This window comes from Atta colombica, unplaced genomic scaffold, assembly GCF_001594045.1.
Source record: "Atta colombica isolate Treedump-2 unplaced genomic scaffold, Acol1.0 scaffold125, whole genome shotgun sequence".
In the NCBI taxonomy this organism is placed as follows: domain Eukaryota; kingdom Metazoa; phylum Arthropoda; class Insecta; order Hymenoptera; family Formicidae; genus Atta; species Atta colombica.
The window spans coordinates 2,557,921-2,566,324 of NW_017259212.1; positions in this window are offsets into that span (position 1 = coordinate 2,557,921).

Here is an 8,404-nt window from a genome sequence, read left to right on the forward strand (position 1 = left end):
TAATTGTGGATCTCTATAAACTCTATAAAAAAAATTTATATTTTTTTATCCAGAACAATATCGAACAATTAATAAAATATTTAATTGTAATGATAGATTATAAAGATTGATCATAAAGACGTTATGGATAATTTTTGATTATGATGTGGATCTAATTGTGGAGAATGATGCAATTTTAACACATTCAAGTTTATTTAAAATTAGTGACAGTTAAAAATGATAATTAAATAAAAATTAATGAAAATTAAACATTTAACAAAAACATAAAAAACAGTTAAATTAAGAACAGTAACACTTTTTGCATATAGATACTATACTAAATATACTATTTTATATTTTATTTTGATAAAAATAGTTTTTGATTAAAACAAATAAATCTTTTCGGGATGGCATTATTTGTAAGATTTGATAAGTTTTTAAACATCTTTATAATAAATTTATGCAATATAAATATCGTTATATAACAAACTTGTGATTAAACAAACTCGCGGATATATTTAATCTCAATTGATAACGTTAACTTTTTTCATGAAATCTAATGCTATTTACTATTTATTATAAAAATCATAAGGCAATTCTTATGATATTATACATTGAATGAATATTTAAAGGTATACATTTAAAGGTATACATTAGTTAATCCCACATATTTAATTAAGTTAACGATATCAATCTGTGTAGCGCTGTTCCTAATAAATTAAAATCAATTGACACTTAAAAGAGATAAATACTAAAAAATCTTGTAATATGTACCATTTAATCGAAAATATTGTAATTATTTAAATATAAAAAATGATATTGAATTCGTGTCTGATCCACATTCAGTGCTTTTATCCTACACATAATTCTATGTGATATGACTTATGTCATATCACATAGTATAGAAATATATGTAATATTTTAATGAAAATTTGCTTTAACTTGTCATTGAAGAATTGTCATCTGATATTTACAGATTTCTTCGCGGAACTTTAATTCGCTCCAGATCTCGAGACAATAGTACACGCACGAAACAGTATATAACTACGTCGATGGCTATCCCGCCTCTTGTACACGTCTCGAACGATAGTTTGCCAGAGATACGGACGAGTCCTTCAGGACTCGCAAACCCAACGGCTGGCCACGGCGCCCACGGGAGAAACCCCAGGAACTATTCTCGAACAGAGAGGAGCGGCGGAACTTCCGAATCCCGCGAACTGCAACTACCGCAGTTATCCACGTCGCTGTTTTTGATAAGGATATTAATAAAGTTTAACACCCATGGCACTCACGCGATACCGACAGCACACAAAGAGGAAGATAGGGCAACAAATGCGTCTATAGGCAGAGAGAACGAAGTTCAGACACCTTCGGGAGGTCCAACATCCCTTAACGTTATACAGCAGCACGCGAATGTGATTATCTTAAGATTTCATATATTACATATTATAACACAAGTACATTTTCTTCCTTTAACATATTTTTTAATAAAAATTGTTATTTTTCAAACATAATGCACATAATTAGATTATTGTCGTATATATTTTTAAAAATATTCATAAATAATTGAGATTTACAATTGAGATTTGGGTGGTCAAACGTTCTATAATATTTTTTCACAGACGTTGTCCACTTTCCTGCTCACCGTCCCGCACCATCGGTTCTCCAAGTGTACAGCTTTCAGCAGAGTCGGCAACAGGAGTTCCTGAAGTCGCGACGAGAGCACGAAGCCGGCTAGTGGCCCCCACAGGGGCTGTGCAGTGACTTTCGCCCCTATCTACCCTAAACCACGCTCTGGAAACGTCTCTCCACTCTCCTACGGGTAGGTCGCATCACTACCACCATAGCTTGGACCGACTTTTGAAGACGGTTTTCTCTCTTCGCTCTTCTCACTGTGTCCTGCTTAATAGTGACGATATACCGAATACCTCCCGGCAGTGTTTTAAGTTTGATCTGCGTGCGTGCGTCATTTGAACAAGTTGATAGTATATCTTTTTTAAGCAAATTTTTATAAAATAGCGAATATGAAATTTTACTGATAAAAGCAAAATAATGCTACACATTTAAAGGAAGATAAGATTGCGACAAAGAATCATTTCAGTTAAAATAATATAATTCATAATTCAAATATTTTTTTTATAACTATTATAATATTTATATAATTTAAAATAATATAAGATTTATAAGATAAGATTGCGACAAAGAATCATTTTAGTTAAAATAATATAATTCATAATTCAAATATGTTTTTTATAACTATTATAATATTTGTATAATTTAAAGTAATATAAATTGTTACAATTGTGGCATTGTCTTTTAAAGATTTTTTTATTAGTTTAAAACTTTTTTATTTAAAAAATAATAGATTTTGCTTGTAGGTGAGAACGCAAGTTTTCTGTGGACGAAGAAAATTACCTGTGATGTAATTTTCTTTGTCAAGCGATTCACTTTTAATTATAATCGACGTCTCTTGAGAATTTCTTGTACTAAACTTATTAAAACAATGAAATCTAATAAACTTGTCGTAACTTTTTAATAAACTTTTTATCGTGCGCTACGCGTCTTTATTACAGTAATTACACAATTATAATTAGTTTTTTGTTTTACTAAAATTATTTTAAAATAGCAAAACTAACATTAGTATTCTATATTTCTGTGTTAATAATTCTTTATCAAAATTAATGGTTTTCATCGATCATCTAAACATTATTGCTGGGCGTCGTTCAGAGTAGATTTCTCCGCCAATGTCAGATTTGCATTTAAAGCAACGAAGTAAATTCACCTCGCGTAGCACGAAACAAGGACACCATTGGGAACACAAACGAAGTGAGAGACTGGCTTATGCCAGCTCGTAAAACGTCGTCGTATTTTAATTGGCAAAATATGCTAAAAGTCGTGATCATGATAAGATTTATATATTTTTCCCCCAATCATTTACACATACAATCTCAAGATGCCTAAAAATTTATTTATCAGAAGAGACTACTTTATAGGATATTGTTAAATCTGTTGACATTGCTTATTGTTTTTGAAATTTCCATAACAGTATTATTGATTATTCAAAAAATAATAATTTATAACATAGATATTATTGCTGAGAAAAAAAATAAACTAAAGATAAAATAAAATCTATATTGCTTTATAATATATTAAATTTATATGATGAATATTTGTAAAATAAGTACTTACCTAGGTAATTATAGATCTAAAAGAATGAACTAACAATTGTATTTAAACAGCTATATTTATTAATGGTAACCGTTTTGCAGATTAGACTAGAAAATTTTTAAAAGAATTTCTTCTTTGATATATAAAGAAAATTTATATTAAAATAAAGATGAAGTATGAAATTTCCAATTTGTTATGGTGATGAAAGTCCTTTGTTAAATCAGTTCATACTAGTAAAGTATAGAAGCACGTTTAGATCCTTCAACTAAACTTGTTTTGAAGGACAGTGAATATGACTTTCTGAATGAATGAATTTTAATTCGTACAATGAAGCATTTATTATTTAGCTTTGAATGGACAGATACTATATAAATATGATTTATGGTTTCTTTTCATTGGCTTTTTGAAAAATAAAACTCTTTTCTTTATCCGCTAGTTCTGACATCTTCTTCCTGACCGAAATTTGTTTGGTCGTAGAAAAGTCAATGGACGGATACAAGCAGGGTCCCAGGGCGTTTAAGGTAGATAATCCTTGGAATAGAGAATCCGTTCAATTATGGTTCTGGTGACCCAAACGTCATTTGTATTCATTTCATCTCGATCTTACATCCTTCTTGTGAATCTTGTAAAATCCTATCTTTCTGTTGCTTATTCCATGCATTGCCTTTTTTTCGTTTATCTCTCTTTTTCTGAAATCACAGTGGGAGATTGTTCAAACGTTAAACAAGATTTAGTAGAATTTTCACGATGTTGATCCTGCTAATCCGGCCCGCGTTGTAAGATAATTTATTTAAAATAATTGTCTAATAAATAATTATAATATCTCTCTCACAGCTTGAATAATAGCGTAAATAATGGGTGGGAAATGTAATAATAGACACTACGCCTTCTATCTCTATGGGAAAAATAATATTGCTAATTCGCTTGACTTAATCCCATTACATATCGTTATTAATGACGATCATTAAACATTTTCATATTACTAAATAAGCTCCCACGAGAGCAGTAAGCATCATGTGTGAATTAACAATTTTCGATCCATGGCTAATTTATAATTTTCGATAAAATAAGCGTATTAACCACTTTGCAATAACAATTCTTTTAATATGATGTGATGATAATAGTTAATATATATGAAACAAGGATGGTAAAATGGCGATTGAAGATAAAAAAAAAGATAGTATCTAAATGGAAAAAAAACGAATATATATTATGTCGTTACGGACAAAAGTAAGGTGTCAGAGAAATCGATACGCTGATCAAAAGCAATAATAGGAAATGCACATATGACGCGGTCTCTATGGCTCGTTGCACTCGAAAGTAAAGCCGGGAGGCACGTTTATAATGGAGAGAGTATGCACTTGTCCGTTCTACTGCGGTCTAAAATCTGATGCTCCCTACGGATACCGATAGCACCCTCACTGATGGCTCTGTTGCCCCTCAAAGTGGATGCAGTATCTCTCTGTTGAACAAGTTTGAGAGATAGCTGCGAAAATGACAGAGAGAAGGGTGCTACTAGAGGAGAGGGGAGTTTATAGATGGGATGACCACATCTGTTTGCAATTGAAGCAAGTGGCTTGATTTTTGTGATTGTCAGTGAGTTTACTAACTAACGTTTATACAATGAGACTTTATTTTCCACATAATTATCAATGATTGAAAAATGATGAAAAATTCATTGAGATTCTATAACAAAGTTAAATCTTGCAAATAATACGTAACTTATTTTATTAATTACATTATTATTATAATACATTAACACTATTTCTTTCTAAATGCAGAAAGAAAAATAACCAGAGAAGACGCCTTTAAAAAGATGTTAAAAATAGATGCCAAAAAAGCAATGTTGAATTATAACAAAAAAGACAAAACTTTAGCCATATAGAGCATGACATTTGTTATATTCAATACTTGTATAATAGACAATTTGCTAATTTAATTTAATTATATATTAATTTGATACAATTTAACTTGATTTAAAGTTTATGGTAAAAGACTCATCGATTCTCAATGTTCTTGAAATTTAAAATAATATAATTGCATGTAGATGTAGGTCTATTGAATTATGAAATAAAGAACAAAATCATCTTTTGTGGTGAAGTGGGAGATAGGACATAGGTGCCTTTCCAGGATCATTCTCTTTATGGATAAATGTTAGTGGTCGTTTTCATACAGGTAAGCAGATATGATGTTTCAATAAGAGACGACAGTTAGGCGTCTCTAACGTGCATTTTGGCCTCCAGGTATTGTCATTCCCGTATCTGAACAACCCTCATTCGTAATAGTACCGCGAATATCTTATATGGTCCTTTTACTTTTATACACATGCGATATACGATATGAAACTTTACATGATCACTTTTATTATATTTTACAAAATATGATGCTAATAGTTACATTTACAATTTTTAATATACAATTTTTAATATATAAATGGAATATTCGCATTTTTCTATAAGCTTTTTCTATAAGCTTATATTTATAAATTGCATATTTTATATGTTTAAAATTTAGTGTTAAATATTTTTGTATTGTATCTTGCACATTCAAGTATAGATATTAATTAAAATAATAATTTTTTGTATAAAAATTCATCTTTAGAAGATAAATCCATTCTTAAAATCTTACAGTTTTTCCTTTAGCAAGATTTGATATAATTTATTATTTCATTGTATTCCTTGTCTTAAAATTACCCTGTTTTGGCGCCTCTATAATGACTTTTCTATCCTGTAAAAATTGACACCTGTATCAGAAACTTATTATCAAAATATGCGATCATTGTGAAGAAGATGAGTACAAATGATGTGTCAAAGATTCCAGTAAAAGAGATATTATGAAGGACTATTCTAACTCTTGCTTTTCTAACAGGTATCCCGCTGCTACTGGCAGAAAAGTTTACATAAATGATGAAGACGTCCATCTCGTAGCATTGAGGTACGAGGAACACGACAACATACAAACGAGAGAAAGAGCTTTTGTCCTCACCGAGAACTCCACTGTATGGTGATATAGGCATCGAAACGCCTCGTTGGTCACCAAAAGACGATATCTCTCTCTCTTTCTGTCTTTCTCTCTCAATCTGTCACAACGGCCGCAAAGCTTGTTTCTCTGTACACTCCTCTTCTTCCCGTACTTCTCTGTTTATAGACACCAGGCAGCTACGAGTCCATAATCTAAATAGAGGGTGCCGTATTCACTCACCGTAACCATCAGCCATGTGTTCGTCTGTGGATACCTTACCTTGCGGGTAGTCGGGTAAACGCCTGTCAACAGAGTCCACAGATTTCCTGAGATTCATTTTTCTTTAAAAATATTAGTGAAATTTTTAATGTTTTCATTAAACATTATAAGTAATTGATTTTAAGAAATCCAATTTGTTAATATATTCATATATTTTACAATTAAGTTTATTTTATTATTTTTATTAAAATTTTAAAATGAATACGATATATTTTTTTTGTTAATATTTCTTTTGCTTACATAATATAAAGCTTTGCTTACATAATATAATATGTTTCATTGTTATTATATTCAGAATCAAGGTGTACCTATATATAAAATAAATTTTCACTTCTAAGGCCTGCTTTTTTATTATCTGATTAATTTGTGATTAAGCTTAATTTGATGTTTCAACCAATGGACTTCATCCATAACATCATCATCGATGAAGCCTATTGGATAAAATATCTGGTTAAGCCTAATCAAAAGTTAATCAGATAATAAAAAGCCGTCTAAATATGGTTGTTCGTCAATTTGTAAAGATGATGATTTACAATTTATGATATTTGTCTTTTGATTTTGTTTACAAGACCGCAAACATATTTTTTTTTCTGTCACAAAATACATTTCCACAAACGTTTCAAGTTAAGTTATTTTAGGATCATTTAAACCTGAGAAAAGTGATTCATCTCTTTTTCATATCCGTCATCGAACATTAATAACCAGGTTTGACAGCACATAAATCTTAAGTTTGACTGCAAGATACCAGTGAGCAGGCACGAACTATATACCATGTGTTTCAGAAAGCGCATTTTGCACCCGATCGCGCAAAAAGAATTTCTCCTCTTCACCATATCATCCCTTTCCGAAACCCCTTTCGGTACCCTCGAACCCCTTGAGTTCGATCACGACACTAATTCAGTCGGTGACATCTCATTGCCTTCGTATCAAGTACTATTGTCCTGGATAACTAGTCTGATCGGACGACCATTGTGTTTCTCTCGAGCGCGACATTTGATATCAAAAATGACACCTGACGGAAGAAATGTTCAATGAGCAATTTCTGCAATTGATCCAGTTGTATGTCCTGGATGTTTGTTTGGAAACATCGACACCGCGTTATATTGCCTATGCTATAAGCTATGATTCAAGTCAAGTCAATCAAAAATTGCATGGTAAACATTCGAAAAAGTACCACGAGTCAAAAGTTTTAATTGATATAATTTATTATTAATTGATATAATTTATTGATATAATTTAGCTTTAAATTAAAAATATCTAATATTTTAGTTTTCACCTTTCATAATACGCGATTAAATACGCGATTAAAATAACAAAAAATTGTAATTATCCTTGTATTTTATACGTTTTATTGCTGAAATATCGAAACAGTAGCGTAACTAAATCTTTGGAAATGGGCAAGCAATTTTGTTAACGTAACAAGCTCCAGCACTGTAGCTCTGTAAACAAACTGGGCGTTTGACAATAAACAGACATAATTGGTTGAATACCGCCTCGATGGGTACAGACAAGTACTATCGACGAATGCCCCCGTGACGCTGTTGCTCGCGTTTCCGCGTGTTTGTACCTTGTTATGAAATGCAAGCACGCTTGTACGCGAAGCATACCATCGCTTCGTTCCTCTCGATCCCTCTCGTTTTACCTCTCTTTACCACTCGCTCGTGCTTTCCTCTTCCGGCGCGTTCGCTTGCTCACTCGCTGTCCTGTATGCGAAGCAAATGTATCATATCACACGGGCCCCCAGGGCTGCATTACAAGCCCGATCATAGTACGTTTCCGGCTGTATTAATACACCCGTAAAAATGCAACCTCTATTTCGCAACTCCGACGAACTAAACCGTCCGCTAATTCCATTTGCCATGGGGCGAAAATGGGGTGCGTACGCATCCGCGATGCAAACGTGCGGCACCATAATCATAAATACGCACCTTACAGTACTGTCTTTTTTATATGTTTTTTTTACCAAAATGAAAGAAATATGCATATTCATGCGACAACCCTTTTCTATTATTTGTTA